Source organism: Eptesicus fuscus, chromosome 8, assembly GCF_027574615.1.
Source record: "Eptesicus fuscus isolate TK198812 chromosome 8, DD_ASM_mEF_20220401, whole genome shotgun sequence".
In the NCBI taxonomy this organism is placed as follows: Eukaryota; Metazoa; Chordata; class Mammalia; order Chiroptera; family Vespertilionidae; genus Eptesicus; species Eptesicus fuscus.
In genome coordinates this window covers 89,748,208-89,771,547 of record NC_072480.1, presented here as the reverse complement: position 1 = coordinate 89,771,547, position 23,340 = coordinate 89,748,208, and the positions used below count along the sequence as shown (strand labels likewise).

General features: G+C 37.3%; 1 protein-coding gene across 1 annotated transcript in view; it reads left to right on the top strand.

Annotated features, from left to right (window-relative positions):
• The first annotated feature begins 19,553 nt into the window (after positions 1-19,553).
• LOC129149980 (rho GTPase-activating protein 7-like) overlaps positions 19,554-23,340 on the top strand; it is a 303,990-nt gene continuing 300,203 nt past the window's right edge. Inside the window, exon 1 of the mRNA XM_054719937.1 lies at positions 19,554-19,820. The gene's annotated coding sequence lies outside the window, so the exon portion shown is untranslated. The remainder of the gene's footprint in view (positions 19,821-23,340) is intronic.

Genomic DNA, 23,340 nt, shown 5'->3' with positions numbered 1-23,340 from the left:
TCTCCGAAATCAATAAAAATTATATATTAAATATGATATAATTTATCTTAGCATAAATGGTCCAGCCAGATGTAGAATATTAAGCTCCAGATTCCAAATCGAATGCCTTGTCATCATTAGTATTATCATCTATCTAAATGTTCTCTATCTCTGGTACAATTGGAACTGACAAAGTATGTTAAACAGATAAAGTCCACAGAAACAATTTCCAGTAGACTGAGGTTTTCAGAGCAGAAAATAAGAAGGGTAAGCCTTGTCTGTAAAATTCACTACAATCTAATCCTGAGAATGCTGGAAGCCACTCTGGACCCCACTTTGGGGCAGGAAAGAAAGAGTGACCACTGGCAGGCAAAGGTGACCCAGGGTGAAACCTAAGCTTTCTTCCATCACATTCATGAAGCTGAAGCTTCCTCCGTTCTTTCCTTTCTTTCGCAGACATCTCCCTATTACCCTTCAATCAAATGTTTTCCTCCAGTTTAAACAGGATGTCCATAATGTTTTGTTCACATTATAAATGGGCACTTATTAAAGTATCAGTTCTTCTCAGAACTAATTTATATTGTTTCTAAATGTCGCGGTTTAAATTTAGTTCCATATGCATTTATTCATAGTGACTGAAATGATATTATCAGGTGCCATTCACTGTCCTGGCACTGGGGATACCACAGTGAACAAAACAGAAGCTTAAAATCCCAGCCTTGGTGAACCTGACTGCAGTACCGCACAATTCCAATGGGGGTGCTATTAAACTCGCAGTCCATGTCAATAGCGCCCCCTGAAGTTGGAAGTGTACAGACTGTGCGGCCCTTACCTGGTACATGGTGAATGCTCCTGGATATTCCAAACTCCTTATTTAAGCAGCATTACTGAACAAATTGATGTTGAAGCGTATTGTCCAAGTGAATTTCCCAAAAGAAATAAAGCTTACTACAAAAGGTGCCAAAATATTTTTAACTATTTTAATGGACAGATTTTTAAAATGGTTTGTACACTTCCATGCCTTGTTAAACAGAATACACTGATCAGACTTAACTTATTCCTAATGACTCCATTTCATCATCTTGAACATAGGCTATTAGACTGTGCTTAAACTTTTATTCTCAGGGGTATGAATCTGTGCAATCACTGAGCAGCCCCAGCTACTACACTTTTAAGTTCTTTTGTCTGCTTTTTGTAATTTCCTCCTTCACACAGTCTGCTCTCAACTCCTTCCATCTCTGCACCCATTACTAAATTTCGTTTTCTCATGCTGAATACTGTATTTAATCTACTATGTAGAGATTAGCCATATAATCAAATTTGCTCCAAACAATTATACTATATATATAATATGTGTGTGTGTGTGTGTGTGTGTATTACATATATCTATAATAATAAAAGCATAATATGCTAGACAGGACGTCCTTCTGGACAAAGCCGGGGCTGCAGCCACAGGATCAAGGCCACTGTGGCTGCAAAGGCCTACTCTTGCATGAATTTCAAGAGTATGTCTATATTTATCAATCTATCTACACAATAGATAGATAGATAGATAGATAGATAGATAGATAGATAGATAGATAGATAGATAATAGATACTTTTAAATTTGAATATTAAGACCATTAGAAAATACATGAAATCATTGATAAAAATTGTTCCATTTGGCTGCTCCAAGACCTTAGTTTGACTTCTGGATTTTAAATTGTTTCATTCGTCACTTGAGAGATCAATGTATTAAGGTAGTCCATATTTGCACAAATGAGTGTGAAAGAGAAAGATAGAGAGACAATGATAGAGGAGAGTGAAATTGATTAATTTGTATGAATATATACAATTTATGTATCTATTATACATGGGCTGCAGATGATATAAAATAATTAATAAATAAAATGTTTGTTTTTGTCGCTCTAAGATTATCTGTTAACAACTGCATTTGTTGTTGGTCTAAATAATCTTTTTCTGAAGTTAGTAAATTTGCAAAATAATCACAATTGTACACAAAGTACCACTTTAGGAAAGACTATAGTTATATTTTCTCTAAATGTAAACTTTCAAAAATTGCTTTCCTACTTTCATTCATTTTTTAATTGACTATACTTAAAAATAAATGGTCACTAACCACCAGTCATATAGAAGGTACTATTATCATTAGAACAAGCAGCACAAGTCTCTTCCCCTTAACACTGTTGCCATGTAGAGTTTATCCACATGCAAGGCTGGTGGATAAATAAATTCATATAATTTACTGTGTTAACAGAAAAATGAAAAATTACATAAATTTCATAATTTGTGTAATTATAATAAGTGCAGAAACATTTGCCAAATATATATTGAATAAAACTGTCTTTATTATTAGATTATAAAATTTTCTTGGTAGAAAATTCTATGAAATCCATTTAAAAAGCTATTAGAACTAATAGGTGATTTAATCATTTTTCAAATTACAACATCCAACATACAAAAATCAACTGTGTTTCTTTATATTTGCAACAAACAATTGAAACTAAAAAGAACAACATTAAAGCATAAAATTTTTATATTAAACCAGAAAATGTAAGACTTAAAAACTAAAAACTGTAAAACATTGCTGAATATTTTTAAATACCTAAATAAATCTAAAGATATTGCAAGTTTATTAATTGGGAGATCAATAGTGTTAAGAGGTATATTTTCCTCTAATTGTTCTATAGATTCAACTCAATCCCAATAAAAATTTCAGACTTTCTTACGAAGAAATTCATGAACTGCTTCTAAAATGTATATGAAAATTCAAAGGACTTAGAATTGCCAACACTTTAAGCTTTCAAAAGACTTATAAAATTACAATAGTAAAGACAATATGGTATTGTTGAAAATATAGATTTATCAACCAATGAAACAGAATAAAGAATTCAGAAAGAGACCCACACATACACAGTCAATTTAATGTAAACAAAAAATAAATCAATTCAGTAGTTAAAGGATTGTCTTTTCAACAATCCTTAGTTACTAAAAAATTTATATCTATATGCAAAATAAATCTTGGCCCTTACCTTACACTATCCTATATAATAAAGAGGTAATATGCAAATTGACCATCATGCCCTCACAAGATGGCTGCCTACAACCAGGCCAGCAGGGGGTTAGTGAGGGACAACCAAACAACTGAACAAGCAGGCTGTGTGGGGCAATCAGGCGGCAGGGGGGTTAGTGAGGGACGACCAAATGACCAAACAAGCAGGCTGCGTGGGGCGACCACGTGGGGCAACCAGGCCGGCAGGGATGTTAGTGAGGGACGACCAAATGACTGAACAGCATGCTGCATGGGGCAACCAGGCTGGTGGGAGGGGGGGGGGGTGGCGTGAGGGGTGACCAGGCCAGCAGGGCGGGGGGGTGGGGGGTAAGAGGTGACCAGGTCAGTGGGGGGGGGGGGAGTTAGGGTTAACCAGGCTGGCAGGGGGGTGCAGTTGGGAGCGATTAGGCTGGCGGAGGGGCAGAGGTGGTTAGGGGCAATCAGGCAGGCAGGCAGAGGGGTTAGGGGTGATCAGGCAGGCAGGCAGGTGAGCGGTTAGGAGCCAGCAGTCCCAGATTGCGAGAGGGATGCCTGGGTGAACTTTGAAGGCAGAACCTAAGGTGGGGGCTGAGGAGGGGTTTTAATGGCAACAGTTGTTTGATGTAAGGTATAAGAAAATGGTTCAATTTTTTAATAACCAGTTTGGCAGTATAGTGCATATGGCTGGCTATCAGTCCAGATATAGAAATTATGTATTTTGTCTGCCAAGAGCATCTCCTCCTACTGAAAAAGGCTCCCCCGACCCTCCCCCATTTAAGCAACCCTATCCTATATAATCTATCTATACTAATAAAAGGGTAATATGCTAATTACACCAGGTTGACTGGCCATCTTCCGGACGTCCAACTTCCTTCCGGACAAAGCCATGATGGTGGGGACCAAGGCAAAGGCAGTTAGGGGCAATCAGGCCGGCAAGGGAGGGCAGTTGGGGGCAAAATCAGGCCTGCAGGGAGGGAGGGCAGTTGGAGGTGAGATTAGGCCAGCAGGGGAGGGCCACTGGGGGTGACCCGGGTGGCAGGGGAGGGCCTGATCTCACCCCCAACATTATCCTGAATAAAAGAAGTCAGAGCCAAAAGCAATATAGTGTATGATTTACTTATATAAAATTCTAGAAAAAGTAAAACTATAGTGACAGAAAGATCAATAGCTGCCCAAGCTAGGGATTGAGAGAAAGGAATAACAGTAAAAGGGAACTTACTGGTTGGTGAAAGATATTTTATAGTATGGTTTTGGTGGTGGTGACAGGACTTGGTGACTTTTATTGTATATAAATTATATTTCAATTAAGTTAATAGCAATAATAATAATAATAATAATAATAATAATGAATTACCTTGTCAAGTTGTCCATTTGATAGCATAGTAATGTGGAATATCAATTCCATGTTTCTCAAAGAGAAGTATAATAGTTCTAAACAGGTCAGTTCCTGCACCTATTATATAAAAACCAATAGCAGATTTTGCTACATCCTTAGAGGGCAGTCTGAACTACTGTCCTGGTTTTCATCTCTGATCAGTGTCTATCCTGTTTGTAGATTGTAATTTGAACAAATCCCTAAATGAGTGATTGTCATGTCCAAGCCTTCATTAACTTATCTTGTCTTAGCCTCGTTACTAAGCCCAGGAATAATTAGTATAGTACTTCAAACCTAACAAGCATTTTGGTGATAACAGAAATTGATGAACTTGAATGCATGCTTTTTGATCCAACTTGTAGAAGAAAAATATGGCACAACCAAAGCCTGTGGTTTGTCCAGACAGTGTTTTATCTAGTTTATCCAGTTCAAGAATTGGAGTGTTGAGTGGGATTTTCTGTTTAGTATCAGACCTCAATCACCTGACTTGAATCACATCTATAGAGATTTCCTAAACCTGAAATTTCATTTTTTAAAAAGTCATGTGCTAAAGAGGATTGAAATTTTACTGTTTAGTAGAATGCATAGTTCTAAGTAGAATAGTTTAAGCTCAAATCTATTTTAATCACAGCAATACTTTACTAAGTTAGTAGTGAAATGCTTAACTAAGACCATGGAAATGACCATGGTGCTTTTTGACCAGATCTCTAATTGCTTTGTTACTGGACTGCTTATTTATTCACTTACTTCTGATATATGTGTTTCTCAATATCCCAGACGTGCATTCCATTATAACTTCTTTTTACCAGTTCTGATGTATTAAGTATGAGCACATTCTCTGAATCTGTTTACCTGAAACTCAAAGTCCTCCACAACTATGTTTATAAAGTTTTATTCATTCCTGTTTTATGTTGCTTACATCTCTGTTAATTCTCCTCTAGAGTTTGTCTTACTGTTTCACATAGTGAGAAGTTCCAAGTACGTACTGAATATGAAGAAGCTTGTTCTTAAGTCCTTCATTCCACTTTCATTGGAGCCACTCCTAAAAACCTATATTATACCTATGACTATAAGCTACATTAAAACAAAGCTTGGAAGTCTAATTCTGCTCTGTGATTATAACCTACATCCTTAGAATTCCTCATTCCCTCTAACTTCACCTTCTCCCTGCTCATGATGGAACCTTCTAACTTTATGTAAACGTTATTAATGCCTCTCTATGGAATCAGATCCTCCCGCCCTCTATGTAATATATGAAGTATACTTCTTATTCTTTACTAGTCGTGATGTACCACTTGCTTAGCTCACCATCATTGGGGTATAAGGAGGGAGATGTTGTTTATTGTTCCTAGCTGCTATTGCCATTGGTGGTAAAATAAATCTCCTTTCCCCAAAATCATTTTGTGAGCTACCAGAGAGCCAGGATCACACGTGTTACCTCTGTATAATATCTAATACGGCTGTAGTATCTTGATGTGTTTGGAGCTCAAAAAGGTCTTGCTCATAGTGATATGAAACTACGCCTTCACCCATGGCTAGTTCTACTAGGCTGAGAAGAACATATATAAAATGTTGGTTTGTCAAAATGTATTAACCATATAATCAGAGCTTTGGATATAAATAAACATTATAAATATCAGTAATATACTTCAAAATATGTTTGATATAATAATCCCTGTTATTTATATCACATTATATATATAGCTTTGTGGTTGTGAAATGTTTGTTTCATGAGTAATCATACCCACTAACTCATTTAAATGTAACTACAACCCAGTTTGATCATTTTAGGGGACGATTGGGTCTTCCTGCAGCTATGTTCTTAGGGCTTACTTTATAAAGCAAATTATTGTTTAAACATAAAGTTTAACTTTGATATGTTGAAATTTGACCCTATAAGCATTTTTGATAGCCTATTCCATTTCTTTGTAAACCAGTAAATGATGTATATTAGGAGACTCAGTTTGGGTCTAATATGTATCTATCCCAGGATTTTGTGAATTTTTACTTTGCAGTGATTTTTATTGCCTCCAGCTTATATTAATTGGTGTTTTAGTGTAAACATTATTAATGGCACATAGTATTTCAACTAATGCATATTCCAAGTTTATCTGGCAGCTATTGAACAGGCTATTTTGAAATTTTGCATGAAGTTTGTTTTCATAAACAACTTTGAAAGTTTTTATCCCTTGCATTTACTGTCATTTTATTTATATAATTGGAAGATGTCAGGTCAATATTGAAGGGAACTTTGTAAATGGTCAAGCGCAGAACTTTAAAGATGGAGGGGTGACGGTTAACAGGATGAGAAATGATAGTGGGGAATATCACAAAAACATATGGAAAGGCAATAGTTAAGAGCTTGTACTTTGAAGTCTGACACACTTGCCAATGTGAGAACCTGGACAAGTCAGTTAAGCACCTCAGCCCAAGTTACCTTATCTATACAAGGAACATATTAATAGATCCTCGCTCCTAGGATTGTTATCAGGTTTAAATAGCAACCCTGTCCTGCCCTGGGAATAGAATCTGACAACTAGTGAGCACTTAATGCATATCCGTTATGACTCCCAAAGTTTTAGTAAGGAAAACAGAGTCAGGATTCACAGTTCCAAATGGAGACAGGATGAAACAATGGCTTCCTTACTTTAGCAGAAGTTGAAGTGCACATAAGTATAGAAGGAAAGAAACAGAGGAGAGGGATGCTGAGAAATAAATTGTCCTTAAAATATCCTTTAGTTTGGATTAAGCAGTACACATTCATAGTTATAGAATCATCACAGAGATGCAGATTACAGCATAGGGAATATGGTCAACAATATTGTGATAACTATGTATAGGGCCAGGTGGGTATTTGAAGCAGCGAGGGGACTGCTCTGTGGAATATGTGATTTTCTGACCACTTTTCTGTGCATCTGGAAGTAATGCAGAATCATATTCAATGTGAACCATAATTACAAAATAAAAAATAAATTAGGAAAAAAAATACACACACACACACACACTAGAGGCCTGGTGCACGAAATTCATGCACTGGAGGAAGGGGTCCCTCAGCATGGCCTGCACCCTCTCACAGTCCAGGACCCCTCAGGGGATGTCCACCTGCTGGTTTAGGCCTGCTCCATGGAGAGCAGGCCTAAGCCAGCAGTCGGACATCCCTCTCGCAGCCCAGGACCCCTCGCTCCTTACCGCCCGCCTGCTCACTGATCCTTAATGCTCACCTCGCTGTTCCTTAGTACTGCCGTGGAAGCAAGATAGGCTCCCACCACCGCCACTGCACTCACCAGCCATGAGCCGGCTTCTGGCTGAGCAGCGCTCCCCCTGTGGGACCACACTGGCCACCAGGGGGCAGCTCCTGTGTTGAGTGTCTGCCCCCTGGTGGTCAGTGCGCATCATAGTGACCGGTCATTCTTGTCGTTCCACCGTAACAGTCACTTAGGCTTTTATTATATAGATACACACACACACACACACACACATACATGTCCTTTAGTTTGGCAGAATCATATTCAGAAAAATCTTTCCCCCAGGATTCCCTTCTCCCTTTTATTTTCTTAGTCTCATCCCACCCTGTTCAACTAAATAGTTTCATGCATATTGTGCTGTGGGCAGAGATGTGTTAGGAAAAAGCAAGGAAAGGAAACCTTTTTCTGGCTTTTGAAAAAGCCCCCGACTCTTTTCTTTATTTTTTTCTCTTTTAGTTCTAATCAGGCCTTAATGAATTCAGAGCACAGATCAAAAGTTTTGGAGAAAAATATTATAGGCAAAAGTTAGCTTCTGCCCTGAGGCTAGAACTGTCCTTGGGCTAGGAGGAGCATCCTTGTCACTCACTGGCTGAGTGACTAGAGACGTTACCTAACCTAACTGAAGTTTTATAACTGAATCTATTTTTAAAAATAGCAGAAATAAATCATTTTTTCCTTTTGTAATATATGAAAAAAGTCTTTCTAAAATATCTGTGCAAGATATTTGATTCATCTTACCTAGAGATAGCAGAGCTGAGAATGGTTCTCGTGTTCACAGTATACAGCACCAATATTTATTTAGAAGAAAGAGTAAAATTTTATTACTTTTCTCCAGGAATTTTAGCAAGAGAGAAGAGATAATTCATTAAATCCCTTCCATCATTATCATCATCATTATTATTACTGTAACTTATATGTGTTGAGTTTCTAGTATTTCTAGTATTAAGTTTTACCTTAAATGCAAGTCAATGAAGATTCCAAAACTTGCAAAATGCTATTGTTGGTATTAAAGAAATATACAGGCAGATATTTCTTCAGCAAAATGCATTTATTCAGGAAAAAATTATGACTAAGGACATGGGGTATAAGGACAAACCACGGGCAAGTCCACAGAAACAAATGAGAGGAACATTCTTTTATGGGCTTGGAAGTAGCTGTTATAAATACAGAGTCCATCAGAAGAAACAAAGTTGGAAGTACAGTGACGTTTCCTTGGCTGAGCTATGACAACCTCTCTGGGCATGTGCCCTGACCAGGAATCAAACCATGACCTCCTGGTTCATAGGTCAATGCTCAACCACCGAGCCACCACGGCCGGGCTCAGCTCCATTTTAAATGAGGTGTTGCTTATTATTTTTCACACTGTATTAGTCTTCCCAGACAGACATTTATTTCTCATAGTTATGGAGTCTGGGGATTCCAATGTCAAGGTGCTGGATAATTTGGTTCTTACTGAGGGTCCTCTTTCTGGTGTGCAAATGACTACCTATGTATTCTATGTCCTCACATGGCAGAGAGGCAGCTCTGGTGTCTCTTCCTCTTTGTCTAAGGCCACTATCCCCATCATTATGCCCATAAAGGGACCCATCTTCTGGCTTTATCTAAACTTGATTATCTCCTAAAGGCCCAGTCTTCAAACACTGTGACATTGGTGGTCAGGGATTCCATATATGAATTTGGAAGGAGAGGCACAATTCAGTCCATAGCAAATGCCCAAATACATATAAAATTTAAAAACAATAACAAAAAAAAAAAAAAAACAAGCAAACTATATTTGGTGACTCCAAAATTAAATTCTGTAATAATTTTTGGATTGAGCTAGATTTTGCTTGTATTTGAAAATCTTGATAGAACACACTCTTCCTTTCCTTATTAAAATATGAGTACTCGTGTAAGATTGGAACAGTATGTCATCTGATTTACTGTATTTTGGGTCAAGTGATGAAAAAACTATTCAGACAACCTGCCAGGTTCTGCTAGGTTACACCCAGAGCTTCATGCTTTAAGGCAAACGCAGGCTGAAATTTTGACTCATAGGCATGTGTTCTGGCTCAAGGATATGCTACATGTTTCTGGAAACACACACACACATACACACACACACTCACACACACACACACATACGCATGCGCACACACACGCACACACACATACAGCCAAGAAATACAGAAATGTCTTCAGAAAATGAAAGCAAAAACCAGAGACTATCGTGTCCTTCCCATTTCCACCATCCCTTAGAGAAGCAACTAGGTATTTCCTTTGTGGTTTGCATTTCAAGGAATTTTCAAAAAATCAGCAGTTAAGTTTCTTTTTGCATTATCTCATAATTCTATTTCTCTTACAAAATAGATGCATTAACCTTATGACACTAGCAGGTTGGCAGGTAAGCACAGAGGACTTAGAAAAGGCAATACGAGCATGCTTTTAAAAATATGTTTTAAAAAAAATATGAGGAACAAAAGGTAGAACACTGGTCAACTCCAAATAAGGTTGCAAACAGCCCTCGTGTTTTCAGCTTAATCTTCAGTCCCTCAGTTGCCATCATGTTTCACTTGTTTGCCCTAAGCCTGAAAAATGTCATTATAGACCAACTGCTCAACCCCTCATTGCACAGATGTGCCCCCTTGTTCTAAATTACCCCTGCCTCTCCACCACAGTTCACATTGATCAAAATCCCTGTTCCTTCCAGTGTATGGATAGGAAGAAAACAATCTAATTAAACTAATGCTTAAATGTGATTTCCTAATAGCTTCCCCTCCTTTTTACCTAATCTCTTAACTAGGAATAGACTATTAGACTGTAGTGTTTGGAATAGACTTATAAATAAGACATGGCCTTGAACTCACAATAAGAAAGTCAGACATGTTTCCTCTTAGCATGCAGGATGGTAACATGTATTGACAACACAGGGATTCTGTCAGTGACATCCCTATGGGTTTCTAGGATTTAGTAATTTCATCTTTCTACGTTTGTTTGTTTGTTTGTTTGTTTGTTTGTTTGTTTAAATCACCACTTGAAAAAATAGGTCAATGCTAACAAAGCTACTTGACCCACTTTATTTTAACAAAAATATTTCTTCTAATCCACTTATTCCATTTGCTTATATATCTTTCACATTCTTTGGTTTCTGTTTTGTCCTTGGTTAGCAATAAGTATCATTGTTCCCATCTAGAAGAGAAGCAAATAATCATCTAGGCATAGATACTCAGACATGAACTTAAATAATTATTTTTTGCATGCTAATTTTTCTTAAATGCACATTTTTTAGCATACATGCTAGTAATACAATAAACAATCTTCACTGAAGAGCTTCAGCATCATCAGGCTGGTTTCACTGCTTCATAGCCTGAAGAAAACAGTCATAGAGACAGTCATCACCAGGGGTGATGTTCAAGTTCAAGTTCAATGGGTCTGTTGCTCAAAAGGACTTTGCATGTGGAGTTGTTTTTGTCCTAAACTTTAAAGTCAAAAGTCTGTGTTTTTGATAGTTCACACGTTCTACCTAAAACCCAAAATATTATTTTAACTCATTAAAAAACTTGCAGCTCAGCAAGTTCCCAAATAAAATAGCTACTGTGTTTCTGTGATTCATTTGTCTATGTAGGAACTTGGCAACTATAATCAACAGTCCACTTTGGCCCACAAATATCTAATATAAGTAAAGGAAACTCTGCTATATTTTACTCCACAATGGGATTATTTTAGTAGTGAAATTCAACCTTCCAATGTGAGGATAGAAGAAACCTATTATGACATATGTTTTACAAACTCTTTCAAACTATTTTCCTAACATTTGAATTTTGGCAACGTTTTTGCTACATTCTGCCCAACATATTTTTCTCTTAAAATGAGATACGTAATTTCAAGAAATCTTTAATTTTAAGTATTTAATTTTTTCCTTTTTTTATACTAAATGGAAAACTCGTCATTGACATTCATGAAAGAAATCACTGTTGTGTGTTGTTTTATTCAAGAAAATAAGACCAGCTATTGAAGGGATATTGTATAAATGTGAATATGTCCTATCATATACTAAATAGAATATCTAAATTTTTTGAGAAAGAATTATGACCTTTTGGTTCTAATTTTGTCCTATATTTCCAATGGTTAACATACCACATCTATGAAAGCTGATAACCTATAAATAAAACAATGATTTCTATTGGATGCCTAAGCACACACATGCATTGATATGTTTAAACTTAAAAATTTGCTTAATTCAATTATCAAACCTTTGGTTAATACCTAGTTAATACTCATTTCAAGTATAAATAATTATCCTACTGGTATGTAGAGTTTAAACTAGATAATGCTTTAAAGTGCCAGGAACAGAATGACTTCTGTTTCAAGAAAACATTAGGTTGCTCAATGGGAGTCCAGTGAAACTAAGGGCTCACTACAGATAAGCCTCCAGTTTATGTACAACAGATGCTATTTCATTCCTGCTGGACAGAATAGCGGTGAAAATTTTTCAGTTCTCTACACTTTGGTCAAATGCATCAGCAATAAAAACATTACCAGAGAAAACAATACACTTTTTTTCAAATGCACTTACCAAAATGGACCATATGTTTGGCCATAAAACAAATCTCAATAAATTTTCTAAAATCCAATTATTCACAATATGTTCTCCAACCATAATGGAATTAAATTAGAAATCAATAGACAAAAGAAAAAGAAAAAAATACTTTTTGAACACCGATGCAAATATTCTTAACAAATTTTCAGCTAATTGAATTCAATGAAGTATAAAGATAATATCTAATTACAAAGTATGGTTTATCAAAGAAATGCAAACCTGTTTAATGTTTAAAAATCAACCTAAAAATGCCATTATTAACAGACTAAAAAAAAAGAAAAACTTTATGTGAACTGAAAGCAAACTTATCAGAAAAAAATATTATTTTCAACATCCTTTCCTGATTTAAAAAAAAAACAAAAACACACACACAAAAAAAACTATATTATCAGCAAACCAGAAACAGAGCAAGGTAGGTTTCTCAACCTCAGCATTATCAACATTTTGGGTCACGTAATTATCTGTGTGGGAAGCTGTCCTGTGCATTGCAATATGTTTTGCAGCCAGGAGCGCCACTCTGTCCTAGTTGTGATGGCCAAAATCTCTACAAAAATCTCCAATGTCCCTGGGGAACAAAGTCATTCTCATTTGAGAACATAGAATAGAGGAAACTTCCTTAACCTGATAAAGGGCATCAACAATAAAACCTTGCAGCTTATATCATAATTAACAGTGAAAAAACAAATGCTTTTTCCCCTAGACCCAAGGCAAGGCAAGAATGTCCACTTTCACCAATGTTATTCAACATTGCAATGCCGATTACAGCCTGTAGAATAAGGCAACAACAAAATGTAATAAAAAGCATTTAAATGGAAAAGCAAAACAAAATTGTCTTTACACTGAGTGGCCAGATTATTATGATCTCTGAATGCATAATAATCTGGCCACTCAGTGTACATCCTATATAATAAAAGGCTAATATGCAAATTGTCCCCTTGACCAGAAGTTCGACCAGCAGGCAGGCCGGCCAACCGCCTATGTCCCCTCCCCCTGGCCAGGCTGGCCGGACCCCACCCATGCACGAATTCATGCACCGGGCCTCTAATACACACACACACACACACACACACACACACACACATACACACACACACACACACACACACACACACATACACACACACACTGAGTGGCCAGATTATTATGTGTTCAGAGATCATAATAATCTGACCACTCAGTGTATTCATATACAGCATGATCACCTAGGTAGAAAATCTTAGGGATCTTCAAAGAACCTACTAGAACTAATTAGTGATTTTTGTAAGTTTGCAGGATATTAATCAATGTAAAAATACATTGTGTTTTATATAATAGCAATAAATAATTAGAAATTGAAATTTTTAAAGATACCATTTACAATGGAATAAAACATATACTTAGAGATAGCCCTGACAAAAATGTGCAAGAAGACTATTATAGTTGAAGGTACAAAACACTAATAAAATAAGTTAAAATCTCAATAAAAGAAGAGATACATAGTGTTCCTGGAACAGAAGACTCATTATTGAGATATTAATTCTCTCCCAATTGATCTAACTACCAAATTTATCAAAATTCCAATAGGCTTTTTTTTTTTTGGTAGAAATGAACAAGCTGCTTCTAAAATTCACATGGAAATGTCATGGTCCTAGATTATCCAAACCAACTTTAAAAATGAAGAACAAAGTTGAAATATTGATAATACTTGATTTCAAAACTTCTGTAAAGCTACAATGAAATCTCTCACAACTCAATAATAAATAAACCAACAACTCAATTTTCTAAAATTGGGCATGCAATTTGAATAGACACGTCATCAAAGAAATACTGATAAATAAGCACAGAAAAAGATGCTCAACATTAGTATTCATTAGGAAAATACAAATAAGACATGACTACACATCTATTAGAATGGCTAAAATGAAAAAACAACTAATCTTGCTAAGTGTTTGCATGCATGTGGAACAATAAAAATTCTCAGAAACTTCTAGTGGAAATATAAAATGGCACACCCACTTTAGAAAACAGTTTGGAAGTTCCTGGAAAAGTTAAAAATATGTCTATCAACTGGCCTTGCCATTCACTCCTAAGGTTTTATCCAAGGAAATGAAACAATACATGCATACCAAGATTTGTACATGATTATTCATTGCAGCTTTATTTGTAATAGTCAAATAACTTTGTTCTAATGTTATGGTCCCAACTGTCCATTAACAAGTGATGGGTAAAGAAATCATGGTGTATCCCTACAATGTAACACTACTCAGCAATAAGCCAGTCAGAGAAAGATAAATATCACATGATCTCACTCATTTGTGGAATATAATGAACAACATAAACTGATGAACAAAAAACAGATCCAGCGACAGAGAAGCATCGATCAGACCCTCAAACCTCAGAGGGAAGGCAGGGGAGGGTGGGGCTAAGGGGGAGAGATCAACCAAAGGACTTGTATGCATGCATATAAGCCTAACCAGTGGACACAGACACCAGGAGGGTGAGGGCATGAGCAGCGGGGGAGGGGGAGTGGGGATTGGGGGTAGGAGGGTGGGGGGGCAAAAGGACACATATGTAAAACCTTAATCAATAAAGAAAAGAAAAGGAATGGACTATTGATACATGCAACAATATGAGTGAATCTCAGATACACTAAGTGAAAGAAAAGGGAAGAAAATGCATACATAGTATTTCACGTAAATAAATGTCCAGAAATGTAAGCTAATCTGCAGTGACAGAAAATAGATCAGTGCTTGCTTGGGGATGGAGGGAGAGAAAGGACAAAAAGGAAGGATGGCAGGAGGCACAGGAGATTTGGAAGTGATAGAGATGTTAATTATTTTGATTGTAGTGACTAGTAGCCCGTTTGCACGAAGATTCGTGCAATAGACCTTCATTCACCTGGCTGCCTGCACCAGTTTTCTGCCGGCCCCGGGGACCCAGGCCTTGGCTGTGGCCACCGCCTTCTCCCTTCTTTCCGGGTCCTGGTGCCGGCAGAAAACTGGTGCAGGTGAAAACTGCACCCTAGCATCCCTGTGACCCGATTGCAGGAGCGAGCCGACCCCCCAGGTCGGCTCGCTCCTGCGATCGGAGCACGCGCCCCGGCTGGCGCCCAAGGCCCGGAAAGCCCCGGGCGGCTTCCCGGGCCTTGGGCTCCGCCCGCACCCCAGCGTCCCTGCGACCCGATCGCAGGAGCGGGTTCGGCTGGCTCCTGTGATCGGAGCAGGTGCTTCCCTTCAACAGTTTCCTGGTGGGCGTGGTTGGTGGGCGTGGCTTGGTTGTTGGGCGTAGCGAAGGTGCAGTCAATTTGCATATTTGTCTATTATAAGGTAAGATGTTATCACAGGTGTAAACATTTGTCAAAACCAATCATACCATACACTTTAAATATGTGCAGTTTATTTGTGTATCAATTAAATCTCAATAGAGGTATTAAAATACATATGGGAAATTAAAAAAAATAAACCTAAATTTGGAAAATTGAGAGATGAATTAAAAAATAAAAATAAAGCAATTAGCAAAAGGTCCCAGAACTAGAAAACAACAGTAAGATGAGAGAATCACAAAGCAAAACCTTTCTTTGCAACTTGAAGGGCTAGAACTGGGAAGTACAGTGCTGGTGGGGGGGGGGGGGGGGAGGGAGTTCTATTGCACCTGGCTGGACCAGGTTTCATCAGAGAAATATAGGAGGCGGGGATTATACAATAAATCACACAGAGAAGCATAGCTGTGACATTTTGTAAGTTTTGTTTCTTCTATACCATCTATTTAATCGATTGTTTATTGTAGGTATGATCTTTTTGTGACTAAGAGCAACAAAATAATTTAAAATTGAATAGCAATGAAAACCATAATAGTGGTTACCTGGAATTTGCTGAGTGACTAATGACATCATGGTATCTAATATCCACTAGTCTTTTTTATTATTATTATAGATTTCAGAGAGGAAGGGAGAGAGAGATAGAATCATCAATGATGAGAGAGAATCATTGATTGGCTGCTTTCAGCACACACACACACACACACACACACACACACACACCTGCTACCGCCCCTCCCCCCAGGAGCCAGCAACCTGAGCTTGTCCCCTGACCAGAAATCGAACCTTGACTTCCTGGTTCATAGGTCAATACTCAACCACTGAGCTACACCAGCTGGGCTAATACCCACTAGTCTTCACATGTATCATGCTCCTAGCTAAAATCAGTCCCTGCGCCTAGATTTCAAGTTCTCTCTCCTACACAAAAATCCACTCCAGCATTTCTCCACTCTTTTCTCTCCAAAATCTTTTTTCTGCCTTTGGGAAGATACCACACTGATTTTTTTTTTTAATTGGAAACTGTTATTCCCCCATCTTAATAAAAGCTTTTCCTGGCCCCAGTTACCCTCCCATTGGCTTGCTTTGCTTTGCAATGAAACTTCAAAAGAATTGACCCATGTCTTCAATTCCTTTCCTCAAATTCTCTTTCAAACCTCGCTGACATGACTTCTGTCCATATGATTCTCTGTCATTATCAACAGTGATTTCCACATTGTTAAATCCAATGGCCAGTTTTTTTTTCTCTTATTTGCTATGTTCTTGACATTGTTAAATATTTAGAAAATTATCTCAATATTTATCTTTGTACTCATATTTTGTAAGGCCTTTATGAGAAACTAAGCTCTGAGATTTGTTTGGAGTCAGGCAATTGAAGGATGAAAAATAAATAAGAGTGATTAAAGATTTGGGTAGTAATCTTTCTAATAATAGGATAAAGCATAAAGCCTTATTTTGTTTAAAGAAGAGAATATTAAGGAGGAAACTGCTTAAAAAGTATCTAGATATCCAAAAAGGCATTTATAAATGTATGTGAATAGGGTTCTCTTATTTTCTCAGTCCAATATAAATGGAAACAAGGCTGAATTATATGGGGAGGGATATAATATTTATGAGGAGAATCTAGCTATAAGAAGAATTAGCAAAATACTGACTTTTATTGAGCACCCACTATATACCTGAAGCAGGACTAGAGGCAGAGATAGAGATATATATGTTATTTTAGGAAAGAACTTACATCAATTCTTATTCCATTCTGCTATTGTGTTGCCATTAGGGAAATAAATGTAAATTTATAAATATTTGTATATATAAAGTTAATCCTGCTTTCCAATCTGTGTATTATGTGAAATTGTCCCTATTTTTAAAAAGGAATCTAAAAGAGAGTTTTAAAAGTCTTCCCAATTTCACACAGCAATTAAATGGGAGCCAAGAAAGACAGGGAGGAAAAAAGCACAAAATTTAGTTAGAAAATCTGGGTTCCAATGTGTAGTTGGCCACTTTCTATCATTTGATTGCGAGAAAATTACTTCCACAGATTTCTAATACTTTATCTGTAAAATAAGAATACACACAAAGATTATTGGAAAGATTTAATGTCATAGTTTCCGTGGAAACATTTTGAATATAAAGATGAATAACTTCAAATAATTTATGAAAGTATGGGCTTCCTTCTTGCCATATGGTTGACGGTTAAATTAAAGAAGTCTAAATGCTCATTTTTAATGGGTAATATTTTGATATAAACATTAAAAAATTGCTTCTGCCTACAATTTTATTTGATTGCTTCTCATCTTCAAATTCACACACAATATATCATTCTTGCCACTTAAAATTTCTTAATAGTCCATGCTTTATATTAATTTTGAGAGATTTTAATTTCCTAATAAGAAAAGAAATAGCAAGTATAATATTGTGCTTCTTTGAGTTATCACCTACCCGATATTCTCAGGGAGCACTAAAAAGCACTATCCATCCATTGTGACATCCAGGTATCTGTCAGCCCTTATAAAACTTAGAGCCAACTGAGGATAGTCATGAATAATGAAAACTACTTATAATTTCAGAGACATATCGTAGGGATCTTAGGGCTAATAGGCTTAATATTCCTTGTACCTCTTTATATATTACTCATTTACTGTATTGAAATTATTCTCCTTCCTCTCATTATTGAAATCTCTAGAAATGTGCAAACCATAGATCCAATAATCAGATTGATCTAATCACGGGGCGGGGGGGGGGGGGGGGATGCTTTAGTCCTACATAGCAAAAGAATCCATTGACTTGTAAATAAAACAGAAGTGAGACATTACTGTGCAATTTCCACTGAGTAAGATAATTAAACTCAGAGATGCTGCTTCCTGTTGCTCTGGTATAAACAAAGAGGCCACCCCACTGTCCTCTCCACAACCTGATGTCCCAAGGCCACCTCCCTCTTCTTCCCCCTCCACTTTCCCTAACAGAACCCTGGGTCCTGAGAGAATGAGGATCGGTGTAACTTTTCTGAAATGACTTGCGTTTCCTCTGCGTTCATATCCGTGTCATCTTATGCTAAGACAGGCTAACATCTATTATTAATTGATGCCCTAATTAAAGCCACACTTGCTGTTTCCATTCGCTTATTCCCTACATTCTCCCGGGTTGGCTGTCTGGTTTTAATCAAAACCAAATGGTAGTCCAAGTTCCCAGCCTGGAGCAGCTAGGAGGAAGTCATTCAGTGGAGGCTCAGGCAAGCAGAAAAGATAAACAGATGATAGTTCACAAAATTTGTGTCGGACGGAGGACGCAGATACCGTGAGCTGCTTTGGAGACGTGATTCAGGGACTCTGTCAGGCTGGGGGGAAGCAGTTGCAAGTGGTTAATGTCAGCAAGGCTGTAATAGGATCAAGATGGAGTCTGTCTTCTGCTCTGCCAGCCCTGAGCTTGTGTAACTGGAGGATTCTGAGTAGAGGGAACGCTGCATGGGCCGGGACACAAACTGCTTGAATGTGGTGCAGGAATCTTGGGGTCGGGCGGCTCTTGGAGAAAACATTCCCTTCCCTGGATCCTGGGGATTTGACTCCCAGACCATCTCAGGTAGAGTCTGCAAGGCCGCAGCGTTTTTCAAGTGTGAGAAGGGTCGAGAAGAGGATTGATTTCACCTTTAGGATTACGGTATGAACACGAAATTTCGTCTTGCTCTCTTAAAAGATCTTTTGAAAGGAGAGCTGCAGAGGTATTTGGGTGAAGTTGTGTCTATACATTTAATAGAGTGGAAAAGCTGTAGGGGAGGGCGGGAGCTGTGTTTTCTTTTTCTCCTTTTTTCCTCCTAAGCGATGCGGGCTAGAAAAAGGCTCTAGGACTTTATGACTCTCCAGCTAATCACCTCAAGAGCTTTGACAAACTCACTTCAGTTCTGTGTAAAATCAGAACTCCTACAACGCCCAGGCGGGCTCTGGGCTCCCTCTCCCTCCCCTCCCCTCCCCTCCCCTCGTGCAGCCTCTCTCACATGCACACCCCTCGGAGGGAGGCAGGAAATGCTTCCCAGGCAATCTGGGCCTGCTGGTGGAGGCCCCTCTCGCAAAACATCAGTCTGAGCGCAGTAGACAGAAGTCACCGGGAGCGCCTTGACAGGCTCCTGCTCCGGCTGAGGCTCCCTCCAGCTGCCGAGGGTGTTTTTGTTAGGATCACACACTGCGCAGAACTGCTTAGAATAGAGCCATGATCTCAACCACGAAATGGGACCTTAGATGCTGGAGAAACTAACGGCGCAGACTTCTTGGCTAACCTGAGAGCTGAACAATGTCATGCCTGGGCGTCGCAGCTCCTCCCGGTCTAGGTAAGACGCGGTGGACTATCTATTTTTACGCCGGGAGGCAGTCTTTGGAGAGGCAGAGAGATGGGGATAAATGTTAGCCTCTTGCAGCAAGTGGTGGATTTCCTAGGTTTTAGAGAGCTAAGCCATGAAATCAGGAGTGGAAAATGTGTAGTGGGTAGAAAACTGTGAGTCAAATTGTTTTAGCAAAATGTCAATTCTAAAATAGGCTCCAGGGAGACTTGACTCTTTTCCTCCATAAACTAAGATGTTCGTTTAATCCCTTTTCATTCTTAACTTATTTATCAGTAGAGCTATAAGACAAACTTTCTTGTTACATGGCATAATATGAAACAAACGCATATTCTCACACGTAAGTGCGAGGTATAAATGAATTCTTCTTATTTCCCTTCTTTTGCCAACAGGGAGAGTAGATAGCACTAGAGTAACTTTTCTTGATAGTGAATCTCCAAAGAATATTTTGTGTCTCATTTAAAATATGAAGATTGGATTCTTCAATGTGTTCCCAAACCAGCTTTCACCATAGGTCAAGCTGCTAATGTACAGCTTAAATGTTTCATTAATTGTTAACAAAAGTAAATGTGTAACCTGTCCTAAGTAGTATTTAATCTGAGTTTTAAAATATTAAATATCAGAATTGGATTTAATTTATATTAAATTCCCTGAATTCACTATTCAGGTCATATTTTTGTGAATATTTTTGAATAACTGAAGTAAATCCCAATGACAATAACATTCATTATTACTATTTTAAGGCAGCTGGAAATTACTACAATTATATGAAAATCTGACCATGTGTTTATAATCATAAGATTACATTTCTACCAGGCTGTAGTCTTTTTAAGGTATCTTAAATGTTTAAATGTGCAACATATGAAGAAATATATCTAGTAATGACTAAAATGACATTGGTTTTTTTAATGCATAATATATTGTTATATTTATATTTCTGAATATTTATAATGAAACCAATCATTTTATAAAAGTAATATACAATGGTATGTAAAAGGAACAAATATTCATGTGTATTTCCAAACCTATTAGATGAAACCAAAACATATTAAATGAAAGATGAGAGCTATTGGACAGTTGAGTCACAAGAAATTAAGTGTTGTAATTATAAACTTTTACCCATTACAAGGTAACCATTTGTTGTATTAGCTAATTATTCTTAAACTCTATGCTTATATTGATGAATTTTAACTATTCACTAACAAGTTAACTCATGTTAGGACTTTAAGCTGTGATAAAAATAATCTATTTTTAAGTATGTTAAAAATATAAAATACTGACTTATGTAAACTATGATTCAATAAAATTCCTGAATAGAATTTCAAGGAAGGAAATAATATAAGACATCACTCGTCTAACGCTGTGATGAGGTTGCCAGAGGAGCTAAGGAATCACATTCAAAAATGACCTGTCTAAGGTCACACCACTAGGTAGTAGCAGAGATAACAGTAGAACCACGGTACTCTGTCTTACAGTTCAGATATCTTTATACTACATCATTCTGCTCTCAAATAATAATTATGCAGAATAAAATATTCACATGTCCAGTAGGAGTCTACTTTTAGACAGAAAATTAAAAAAAAAAAAAGCTGCCACCAGTGTTACATACAGTGTGTGTGAGGGGAAAATAATGATTTTAAAAAAGAACCAAATTTAGTAATAAAATTTTCTCAAATGAAAGTTTTTTTTTAAAAAAAAAAGATTTATAATGCCTTCAACAAACACTTTAAGGGAGTAACTTGTTTGTGCCTATTTTGTTACATTTCATGATTATGCCAAGAAAATCAATCCATATGCTAATAATCACAGTAATTTTAAACGTATGTTACTTAACAAGGGCTAGAAAAGAGCTTGTCTGGTTCATATCCTTGTATTCAAGGGTATCATAATGAACTTACCTAAACAATGATGTTCAGAGATTTTACTACCCCCCATTGAAACTGGTTTAACGTACATAGACTTGCCTTCTCTTAGCTAACCTAAATTTCTGTTGCTGCAAGTCCATTCCAGTTCTATGGGTTTTTCCTCAGTGGAACTATAAAAAGCCTAAATGGACATATGAAAACATAAGTGTACATTTCTAGGACCAAAAAGCCCACTTCCTTTCATCTTCGCTTCTATAGCTTATATTCAATCCTTTAGTTGATTATGTCAATGCTGAGCCTTCTGCAAGACCCTTTAGCTGTAAAATACAGAATTTGTTACAGGACATAAATAAATGTCTGACCAATGCAATGTAAAATGGGAGAGTTGGCTGGATCATCTGTATCATACTTCATATGTGACAATATATGTTGCTATGCATACTGAAACACAAGCACTTTCCAAGTAGAGAGCCTTTCTCATAAAAACTAATGCATGTCATTTCTCTAGAGAAAATGTGTGCAATGATGTTTTCTTCTCTCTCATTTTTATGAAACAGATTGGATGTCATTACCATTTAAAAGTTACACTAGTCAATGCCTCCAATGTCACCACACTCTACATTATTGGAATGAGGAATAAGTGCAGTAAAGAAGTGGCCTGTATAACTGACTACATAATTCCTGGAGGGCCTGTAAAAGAAAGTACATCACTCTATTTTTTTCTTAAGGGCATTGTCATTTTTTAAAACAGGAGAATTTTTAGGCATGGTATAACCTTACAGAGGATTGGGTCTTACAGGCCAAAAGTAAGCCTGGGTTGGTACATTTAAAATTTACCTTTTGTTTTTATCTTATTTGTTTCTTCTTGGAAAATGAATGAATTGGTGTCAGTAGTCAATATTATCTTACAATGAGAATCTCTCCATAGATATCTTAGAGTACAGCAAAGACCTGAGAGATAACCTAGATCTGGATCAGAGAATTATATCATCAATAGAGATAAATATCAAGAATTTAGGAGAGGAGGATTTAAAGAGGATGAGGGAAAAGTAAAAAATCTCCAGATTTTAGGAAGGGGCGTGAGTATTGTGCCTTCTTCCCCCACACGAATGCTAAGCCCCTATGTGTATCACTTAAACTAAACAGGTTTATGGAGAAGCCCACCTACAGATTGCATTTGGTGTGGATGTAGAAATAAAACATTTACTTCTATTTTGGCATTAAATTGCTAGTCAGTTCACAGAGTTTTGAGAAATAGACTGGCTTAGTTTTTTAGGAAGTTAAAGAGAATAAAGATGAAATGTGGATCTTGAGACCTAGCTAAAAAAAGATTGTTTATTTTGATTCAGTGAATTATAGAGTATATAAGTGAACTTGAAAAGATTATATAGGAACTCTGACACACAAAAAAAGCTGGAAAGCAATGCAAACAGTATGCATATGAACTTTCACATTAATTAAGATAAATGGGTAGAGCTCTAGCTGGTTTTGCTCAGTGGTTAGAGCATCGGCCCACAGACTGTGGGGATGGGATTACAGGTTCGATTCCGGTTAAGGACATATACCTTGGTTGTACCTCTATCCTTAGCCCAGGCCAAGGCGCATGTGGGAGGCAGCTTGTTGATGTGACTCTCTCACATCAATCT